The sequence below is a fragment of the Rana temporaria genome, chromosome 5, assembly GCF_905171775.1.
Source record: "Rana temporaria chromosome 5, aRanTem1.1, whole genome shotgun sequence".
Lineage (NCBI taxonomy): Eukaryota > Metazoa > Chordata > Amphibia > Anura > Ranidae > Rana > Rana temporaria.
In genome coordinates this window covers 311,080,107-311,088,828 of record NC_053493.1, presented here as the reverse complement: position 1 = coordinate 311,088,828, position 8,722 = coordinate 311,080,107, and positions in this window count along the sequence as shown.

Sequence of the window (8,722 nt, the reverse complement as noted above, 5' to 3'; positions counted from 1 at the left end):
TTGGTTCGCACCAGAACTTTTGAACCCCATTAAAGTCTATGGGACTCGAACGTTTGAAATCTAAAGTGCTAATTTTAAAGGCTAATATGCAAGTTATTGTTCTAAAAAGTGTTTGGGACCCAGGTCCTGCCCCTGGGGACATGTATCAATGCAAAAAAAAGTTTTAAAAACTGCTGTTTTTTCCGGGAGCAGTGATTTTAAATGACTTTTTAGCCTTCAGAAATGACACTTTGTGCAGGGACAGTTCTAAGCACGGGAAACAAGCGCTGCTTTACAGGTATACTATACACCCCCCCCTAGGTACGAAATTTAAAGGAATATTTCACTTTCATTGTTTCACTTTAAGCATTATTAAAATCACTGCTCCCGAAAAAACTGCAGTTTTTTAAAAACTTTTTTTGCATTGATACATGTCCCCTGGGACAGGACCCAGGTCCCTAAACACTTTTTATGACAATAACTTGCATACAAGCCTTTACAATTAGCACGTTAGATTTCTCCCATAGACTTTTACAGGCTGTTCTGCGGCTTTTCGAATTTGCCGCAAACACCCCAAGTTGTTCGCTGTTCGGCGAACAGGCAATGTTCGAGTCGAACATGAGTTCGACTCAAACTCAAAGCTCATCCCTACTCTCTAGCCCTAAAAAGAAAAAATCTGTATACATACCTTATCTGCAGGCGACCCGACCTGATCTCCAGCAGCGGAAGCTCTGATCAGTACACGTCCGACAACGGCTGTGAAATTAATGGGATGTGACATCACTCTTAAACTTACTATGGGGCTTCCATTGTCGGATGTGTCCTTGCACCCGCCTCCACAGGGAAGCCGCGGCTGACAGCTCAGTGTGGAATCAGAGCTTCCACCGCTGGAGATCGGGTCGGATCGCCTGTAGAAAGGGTATGTATACAGATTTTCTTCTCTTTTCAGGGCTAGATAGGTTAGTGTTAGAAGGTTGGTGGCTATAGATGCAGGGATTTTAGTTTTAGCATGAACATTTAGAAGGGAAATCGAAGGAAAAGGGTAAGTTAACCAACAATGCACTGGCTTATAGAAAACAAAAAAACTAACCTTTACAACCCCTTTAAGCTTTAAGTTAGTAAACAAAAGTACAGTGTTTGTGTGTATATGGGAAACTTCCTTAGATGATTGATTGGGGACACCAAATAAAAATATCATAAAGGGTAATACCTTATTAGTGCAGAGACTGCTGCCACCTGGTGGAGGAAGAAGGGAAATGATTTCTATAACATATAACAGAATGAAATGAACTGAGGTTATAAAGTATTGTCGAACAGCACCACCACGTGGTAAAGATTGGATCTTACATTGCTTTTTCCAATGAATATACTGTACTAGTACTGATCATTTTGAAAGTTTATGCCTAAGGCATGTTGCTTAGATTTTAATATTCTTCCCAAGAGAAATGTTATACATTAACCTGTATTAACCAAATACTGGCATTTAGTAGTCTGACCACACTGGAGTGTATAAGGTGGATGGCTTAGTGGTAACCACTTCAGCCTTGCAGCACTGGAGTCCCCAGTTTGAATCCTGCTCAGGACACTGTCAGCATGGGGTTTGCATGCTCTCCCTGTGCTTGGTATCCTCCCACACTGCAAAGACAAACTGGTCAATTAACTGGCTGCTGTCTAAATTGGTCTATAGGTATTCATGTGATGTAGGGACCCTAAATTGTAAGATCCTTATAGGCAGGGAATGATGTGAATGTACAGTAAAAGCACTACATATATTGTTGGCATTATATAGACAGCAGTAATAAACAAAAAAGTGCTTTGGCTAAGTTTGCACCGTTATGAAGAAAATACATATATATTTAAATTCCAAAAAATGTTTAAGAGCTAAAGCAGTCAAATGGTTTAAAGTGCTTTAATATACAAAACAATTTTTTTTTTATATTGTAGCCAATTTTTAAATGTGATGACTACATTCGTTTTATTTTCTTTTTTCACTTTTTTTTCACCTAGTGATCACGCCATTAAGTCTGTGGTAGTTAGAGTGTCGGGACAAACAATCTACCACTCACAGGGGTGCTTACACTGATCAGCTTCTATTCATTTATATAAGGCCGCGTACACACGACCAGTCCATCCGATGAGAATGGTCCGACGGATCGTTTTCATTGGTTCACTGATGGTCTGATGTGCGTACACACCATCAGTTCAAAAACCGATCGTGTCAGAACGCGGTGACGTAAAACACATGACGTGCTGAAAAAAACGAAGTTCAATGCTTCCAAGCATGCGTCGACTTGATTCTGAGCATGCGCGGGTTTTGAACCGATGCTTTTGTGTACTAACCATCGGTTCGATTTTAAAGCAAGTTCTCAAATTTTTGTCCGAAGGACAACAGACCGATGGGCCGTACACACGGTCGGTTTGGACCGATGAAACTGAAATTCAGTCCGTTTTTATCGGTTTGGACCGGTCGTGTGTATGTGGCCTGACACCAAAATAAAATAAAACTCTTGCTATAACTGCTTAAAACAAGTTAGCTGGAGTTCCTCTAATTTGTTAGTCAAGACCATCTACGTTGTAAATCTGCTAGTACATCTAACACTAACCTCTCCCTGTATTGACAATGCTGTTGTCCAAAGGTGTCTCTGTTGCTCCTCTGTCCATAGTGGGGACACTCTAAAACAGGAAGTGTGTTACTGGCCAGATCATCAGGTGAAAATAAAGGAAAAGAAAATTGATACAGCTGCCACATTTAAGCAGGGACGTACCTACAGGGGTCGCAATTGCATCCCGGCCCTATGCTTCAGGGGGCCCATGTGGCTTTCCTGTACACGTAGATAGAAGGAGCGGCTGGGGAGGTGGCATATAGAAGAATCGATCCCATCCGTTTTCCTACTGCAGCTGCTGAAAGCCCCGGGGCCCCTGTGTGCTCCTGGTACTGATCACTGACTCTGTCTATTCATGACTGAGGTATAGTGAACTGTGTTTACTATGCTTCAGTTTGTGAATGAATGGGAAGCCTCTGTACAAAGCTATTCCTGTCCATTTATTCTGTGCAGCCGAGGCTGCAGAGATGGAGATTGAGGGCTGTGTCCTCAATCTCCTTTCTCTGTCTCAAAGGTTTGGACCCCTCAAAGTCCCCCCAATGGGGCTCCTAAAAAAAATGTAAAAAATAAATTGTAAAAAAATAAATTGTAAAAAAAAAAAAAAAAAAATGGCAGAAAATAATTTAAAAAGATAAAATAACAAAAATAAAAAAATACAGACACCAGTGGCGGAACTACCACTATTGCAAAAGTCGCACTTGCAACTGGGCCATGACATTCTGCCACCATAGGGGGGGCCTGCTGCAGAACATGTGAAAGGGTCCTGCTGTGGGACCATAATAAAGGGTCCTGCAACTGGAATAAAGGGCCTTGGGATGAGTGGGAGGGGCCCTTTGTGGTCCTGAAGGTTCTAGTTATGCCTCTGTATTTCAGGATTGGTAAGCTGCAATATAATACATTTTTGTTTTGAAGTTTAATGCCACTGACATATCTTTCCTCATTTCTTTTGCCTGCTAATAGTAACATGTTTTGCAGTGATGTAACTTTCACATTTTTAATCAATACCTTAGATTGAGTCAGCAGACTCTTTGCAGCTCAGCATATTCTCTTAGCTGGATTCAGAAAGAGCGCCGCATCTTTAAGGCGGCGTAGCGTATCGTATTTACGCTACGCCGCCGTAAGTTAGATAGGCAAGTACTGTATTCACAAAGCACTTGCCTCCTAACTTACGACGGCGTAGCGTAAATGTGGCCGGCGTAAGCGCGCCTAATTCAAATGAGGATGGGGGCGTGTTTTATGTAAATGATTGGTGACCCGACGTGATTGAAGTTTTTACGAACGGCGCATGCGCCGTTCGTGTACATATCCCAGTGTGCATTGCTCCAAAGTACGCCGCAAGGACGTATTGGTTTCGACGTGAACGTAAATGACGTCCAGCCCCATTCACGGACGACTTACGTAAACAACGTAAATTTTTCACATTTCGACGCGGGAACGACGGCCATACTTAACATTGACTAGGCCAGCTAGGGGGCAGCTTTATCTTAACGCGGCGTAACTCTTACGAAAACAGCATATCTTTACTGCGACGGGCGCACGTACGTTCGTGAATCGGCGTATCTAGGCATTTACATATTCTACGCCGAACTCAACGGAAGCGCCACCTAGCGGCCAGCCTAAATATTTCACCCTAAGATACGACAGCGCAGGATGTCGTATCATAGCTAGGTTTAAGTGTATCTCAGTTTGAGAATACACTTAAACTTACGACGGCGCAGATTCAGAGTTACGTCGGCGTATCTACTGAATCTAGCTATCTGTGTACTCAGTTCTCAGTCCAGCTGGAACTTTACACTTACAGAAAACAGCATGATTGTTCTAATTATCTTGGCAGACATAATGAAATTACATTTTAGTAAGAAAAGCTACAGAGGTTGTACAAATGGTTATCTTGTGTGTCTGGGTCATCATGACCTAAATAGACCCAACACAACATACAGTCATATCAGATCTGTCTACAGAGGTTAAACAGAATAAAATAAATAGTTCTTACTGAACAGATCTTATAAGTATTTCCTGTGTAAATTCCACAGACAGCATGTGCTTTTTATATCAAAGAAATAAGAACATTATTTTAAAATATTAAAAACAATGTAGACATGCACTACCTTATATAGTAAACACGCGATCATTTTTCGGGTTGTAAAAAATGACGTTTTTTTTTTATGTCATTAAAAAACGATCGTGTGTGGGCTTCAGAGCATTTTTCAGGTTCTAAAAAACAGGCAAAAAAAAAATTCGAACATGCTCTATTGTTTTAAAGACGTTTTTAACGTTGTCGTTTTTCGGGTTGTAAAAAATGGTCATGTGTGGGCTTTAACGACGTGAAAAATCCGCGCATGCTCAGAAGCAAGTTATGAGACGGGAGCGCTCGTTCTGGTAAAACTAGCGTTCGTAATGGAGTAAGCACATTCATCACGCTGTAACAGACAGAAAAGCGTGAATAGTCTTTTACTAACACAAAATCAGCTAAAGGGTGGCGTCATCCGAATGGAACTTCCCCTTTATAGTGCCGCCGTACGTCACCGTGCTTTGCTAGAGCATTTTTTTTTCACGATCGTGTGTAGGCAAGGCCGTTTTAATGATCAAGTTGAAAAAAAGTCATTTTTTCTAGAGCCTGAAAAACATCATTTTTTAGAACCCGAAAAATGATCATGTGTACGCGGCATAAGGCATCGCCAATGAAGTTGCAAAAAGCAGGGGAAAACATTTGATGGCCATCATAAATAAGGTGTAGATTCAAGGCAATCACACGATGTGATGGCTATACAGTGCCTTGAAAAAGTATTCATACCCCTTAAAATTTTCCAAATTTTGTCATGTTACAGCCAAAAATGCAGGGCCATCTTTAAAGGAGTTCTCCAAGCTAAAACTTGTAACCCCCGCTGTGCCCGGGCTGTAAAACTATACATAATAAACTTTCACTTACCTGCCTACGATCCCCCGTTGTTCCGATATCGCCGCCCGTGCTCCGTTCCCTGTCAGCTTCCTCTTCCTGCGGGTCGGTGACTCACAGTGCGCTCAGCCTATCAGCGGCCGCGGCGGGACATTGCTGCAGCCGCTGATAGGCTGAGCGCACTGTGAGTCACCGACCCGCAGGAAGTGGAAGAGACCGGGACCGGAGAACGGGATGGCGATATCGGAAGAACGGGGGATCGTAGGCAGGTAAGTGAAAGTTTATTTTGTATAGTTTTACAGCCCGGGCACAGCGGGGGTTAAAAGTTTTAGCTTGGAGAACTCCTTTAAGGCAGGGCAAAAAAGGGAAGCTGCCTGGGCCCTGTCATTGTTGTGGGGCCCAAAGCAGCTGCCTCATACTTGCCAACTATCCCAGTTTAAATTCTCTTGTCCCTTGACGTTTTAGTACTGTGCTGTGTCCTAATACCTCAGTGTAATGCTTTGCCCTATTGTTGTGTACAGATGACTCACCTGTGTTTACATGTAAATAACCGTCATTCATATGCAAATAACATGAGCATGCATATGTAAATAGTGGCAGCCGGCGGCATTCTTATTTAAATAGTGGCAACCGGCTGCATTCATATGTAAATAAAGGTGACATTCATATGTATATCATGCCCCTCTGCAGTGAGGATGTACCTCTAACAACCAATCAGGGAGCAGTATTACTTTATAGTAATCTCTGGCAACCAATCAACAAGCAGAAATCATGTGCTGTAACCTCTAGCAACTAATCAGTGAGCCGTAATATGTACTGTAACCTCTAGTAACCAGTCAGTAAGTGATAATGATATCCTGTGGCCCGCGTATCCGGCCCGCGTATCTCCGATGCGTTACGCCACTCTAACTTTGGGCGCGAGTTCTTTATCCACAAAGAACTTGCGCCCTTAGTTAGAGCGGCGTAGCGTATGTGTTGCGGCGTAAGGCCGCGTAATTCAAATGGGGATGTAGGGGGCGTGTTTTATTGAAATTTCCCTTGACCCCGCGTTTTTTACGTTTTACTTGAACGGTGCATGCGCCGTCCGTAAAATCTCCCAGTGTGCATTGCTCTAAACGACGTAGCAAGGACGTCCTTGCTTTCGTCGTGAACGTAAATTACGTCCATCCGTATTCGCGAACGACTTACGCAAACGACGTAAAAATTTCAAAACTCGGCGCAGGAACTACGGCCATACTTAATGACGCATGCTTGGAAGCATTGAACTTCGATTTATTTAGCACGCCGTGTGTTTGACGTCACCGCGTTCTGACCCGATCGGTTTTTGGAATGATGGTGTGTACGCACTTCAGACCATCAGGCCACTTCAGCGGTGAACCGATGGAAATGGCCCGTCGGACCATTCTCATCAGTTTGGAACGACCGTGTGTACGCGGCCTTACACCTGTCGGATCTTAGGGATATCTATGCGTAACCTGATTCTATGAATCAGGCGCATAGATACGATTGTCGGAACTCAGAGATACGACGGCGTATCAGGAGATATACGCCGTCGTATCTCTTTCTGAATCCGGCCCAGTGTCTACAAGGGAGTTTGAGTTACTCCAGGATGCAGTTCAGGACACATTGTGGTACTTTTTAAGGGACTGAGAGTTCCTAGACTTTAAGAAGCTGTTGCTGATCTAACAGAGACCGTTAGCTACCAAAGAGGGTTCAATCAGAGCTGTACAGATCAAGGAAGAGGAATCCATTGATGTTGTACAGGATAAAGAAGAACCAATTGGAGCTGTACATACGGAGGAAGTTGTACCTGGTTTTGTTACTGTCAAGTTATTACCCCTCAAATAAAATCACAAAACAAAGCTCAAGGTCTGTACACTGTGTAGCACTACCCCCGAAGGAGCTGCTGGTTTGTTTTGGGTGGCATGTTACCTCGTGTTCCTCCGCCGTCTATGGGTATTTGGTGAAAGTTGCAGTAACAGAATGTCCACACGACAAGTGTCTTTTCTGTATTCTTTATTACCCAGCCGGGTAAAAACAATAAAACTTGGTGAAGAGTAAAGATTCAGTAGAAATGGAAATAGCAGATTCAGGTGTGAGTAACGGGAAACAGTCCTGCTTCTAACGACAATTTATTTTTCACCACTCCAGCCAGAGTGGGTGTAGCGCACCTGGACAGGCCTCTCTCACCAGCCCGGCAGCCAGAATGTTACTCGAACTTTGGGATAAAGTCTCTGCCACAGACCCTCCCGATGATTGAAACAGCGGAGATAATCCTCCTTAGCAGACTTGACACCTGGATCTCCATCAAGTAGTTGTAGTTAGGTTACCGACTGATAGGTGATCAACGTCCAGCCTCTCAGCACCCGGTTACCTTGATCCCTGGTGGATGGTCGAAACCCTTTTGGATCGCCAGCCTCTCTTGGCACTCCTCAAGCAGACTTTCCACCGAACCGCTTCCTCTAACAGGACTAAGGCTTGGGATCTCTTTAGATTTAGGGACCTAGTCAATCACTGGGGCCCAGCCTCAGCTCAGATGCTCCAGACCAACGTGGTCCCGGAGCCAGGAACACCACGTGGCGTGCACACCCCGACCTGGAAGGCCATTTCACAGTGGTACCGTGGTATGGCTACCCTGAAGGTGGGCGCCACACAGGAAGAAGACCCAGACCAATGGCGTCTGTCCCATAAATACTCTCCCCCAGCATGCACAGTGAGGAAAGCTCCCCCTGATAGGCTGCTGGGTAAGAGCACCTAATCCTTGACTCCACTGCTGCCACCTGCCGACCTGGAGTGTGATCAGCACCCCAGAAACTACAGAATGAGCCCACAGCACAGCCAAAGCTGAGACAGAGGCCTAAATTTGAACAAATTAACATGGTCAGAGTTACCTAACTCTCTGACCCCCTATAAATTTAACTTAGCACCGGTTCTGGAAAGTAACCAGGTGCTACAACTGTGTTCGGTGAAAGCTGAAGCTATATGTGACTGGCTGTGTAGCAGTGGGGAACTCTGTGATCCCCTACGGTGGTAGTGCTACATTATAATATAATCACTCATTCTACCTCCCTAGTACAGTCATGTAGACAGGAGGAGGGGTGTATGACAGGAGGGGGGTGTATGACAGGAGGGGGGTGTATGACAGCAGAGTGGGCAGTATGATAGCAAAGGGGCAGTATAACAGCAGGGGGGGTGATGTGACAGGCGGTTGCAGTTTGACAGCAGAGTGGGCAGTATGACAGCA